The sequence below is a fragment of the Gossypium arboreum genome, chromosome 12, assembly GCF_025698485.1.
Source record: "Gossypium arboreum isolate Shixiya-1 chromosome 12, ASM2569848v2, whole genome shotgun sequence".
NCBI classification, from domain to species: domain Eukaryota; kingdom Viridiplantae; phylum Streptophyta; class Magnoliopsida; order Malvales; family Malvaceae; genus Gossypium; species Gossypium arboreum.
The window spans coordinates 111,673,804-111,676,156 of NC_069081.1; the positions used below are offsets into that span (position 1 = coordinate 111,673,804).

The window sequence follows — 2,353 nt, forward strand, 5'->3', positions numbered from 1 at the left end:
AAACCATGAGGAACTAATCCCTTTATGGGGGATTAGCGAGTGAAGGTATGATTTGTTAACTGTTTTATAAGGTTACTCAATAGATCAACTCTTAGGGAAAGGAAGAACCTAAACCCTAAGAAGTCATTAAGACGGGAATAAACCCTGTAAATACTAAATAAATAATTAAAATACTGACTGACTGGTCATATTCGTGGACCCAAATCTACTACTTTTGACACTACTAAAAACGGGTTGTTAAACAAATATACACTAATTATCCATTTATTTTCTAAAATACAAAAGTTTGTGAAATCATCTTGACTTATTGAATCAGTGAACTTGGATATATGATGGATATTATTACATAATTTTAACTTGATATGATGGAACTTTTTACAAATTAGCAAATATCAACATCATTACTATTAATAAAAATAATACTAAATTATGCGTCTTATTGACATTTGGCTATTTGTTTAAACACAAGCCATTGCAAGGGAAACTAAAATAAAATGGAAGGCTAGTTATTTCCACCCAGAGACGAGGTAGACGAGAGCCTGGTTGAACTAGCAGTACTATAAGCATATGTTGCCCGCATGAATAAGTTGGGAAAGAATGAATTACTTAGGAACTGTTGGAGGAGGAAGCAACCATTTGGTACCTTCAACATAGTCAAGAACCAAGAATGGTTGAGCTTCAGCATCGGATAGTTGTTTGACAAATTTCTCTCGTGTAGCAGGAGTCGAAGCTTTCCCTGTGCATTTGTATTCTCCGTAGTACACAGTGCTGCGTGTCAAACCAATCTCACATTATATATCTTAATAAATTTATCTATAAGTTGGGAAAGTTAGTTTACTTGTAGGCATGTAAGGTTCTAAGGTTGAGTATTATCTTACTCAGCTCATTTAGGTTGGCGATTGGAAGACCATCCACCAGGATGGACGATTTCATCCATTTCAGTATAAGAATAAACAACTCTCAGACTGCTCTTCCAAGCCCTTCCTAAAAATACGTCATTCGCTGTTTCGGTAATCCTCCCATGCGCGAACGAATAACCCGTATCCTCCGATGAACTTTTTCTTGCTTGTATGGTAATTACTGCCATCTCTGGATCTCCTTCTAGATCTCCTTCCACAAATATTTCTGAGTTCTGCATCCCACTTTTCATGTCAAATATATATATTGGAGTACAATACATCAAATCTCACGCATTGAGAATATTAATACCAGATATAAAAATGTCCCGCTTCTGAAAATGAAATCAACAGTGCCACGAATATGGCAATCCTTAAAGAAATGGTTTCCCCTATCATCAAACAAAATGTCCTGGAAGCCGATGATCTTGCAGTTATAGAAAGCTGACCTGTCGCCAGAGACTCTCAAAGCAACCGCTTGTGCTCCTACCATTTTCCCGTCTGGCCTAGGAGGAGTGTTCTATATGAATAACATGCCACAATAAAAAACAAACCCTTTTTATAAATAATTCAATTAAGGAAGGATCATGGATGTCTAAACTCTACATTAACTTACCACTATATTGAGATTAGCACCCACAAAGTAACTACTCTCAATAATAAAAGCGGCACCATCTACGGTTCCATATTGCTTGACAGTGCCGTCAAATGTTAAATTTGGCATGTTTTTAGGATCACCTACCAATGTAATGAAAGGCTTATTTCTTTCAATTCTAATTTTAAGGCTTATTGCTTTCAATTCTAATTTTCTCTTTGTAAGATCCAGGTCCGATGGATATAATCACATGTTTGCCGTTCCCTGATGGAACGCTCTCGATGGTTTTGGTTATGGTATTGAATTCTCCACCCCCACCTTGCATCACCCTTATGATTCTAGGTTCTGTCCCTGCCTCAACCAATTCAGGGTCTAAGGTTTTACCCCTTTCCTTTACTGGTTTGATAATGTCGTTAAACCATGTTTCTACTTGGGATTTATCTACCGGTATTGGTTGAGACACAACAATCGGAGCAAAGAGGAGAATACTTATACATATTACTAAAGCATAAACTTCATTACCCTCGATTCTTTTTCCATCCATTTCCTTCTTCTTTTTTCCTTTTAATAGAAAGAGTAATATGTTTATTTTCTTCGTTTATTGATTATTGAGGTTGTCTTTGAATTCTATGTCACTCTGATTTATAATACAAATTGGTGATAAAAAAAATTAAAAAAATGAGCCTTGGAGGATTCTTCGCATTGCCACTCATTTGCGTAGTTCTTGGTGCAAGAATTGCTACAATTCAGACCAAGCATTTCACGGTTGATCACCATTAATGAGCATAAATTGGATAATATGAAATTCAGACGTGAGACATGCATGACCATTGAATAGTAATCCTAAGTGCAAAACCTAATC

At 36.2% G+C, this 2,353-nt stretch overlaps 1 pseudogene; it reads right to left on the reverse strand.

Annotated features, from left to right (window-relative positions):
• Positions 1-848: 848 nt before the first annotated feature.
• LOC108451004 (pectinesterase PPME1-like) lies at positions 849-2,101 on the reverse strand (annotated as a pseudogene).
• Positions 2,102-2,353: the final 252 nt, after the last annotated feature.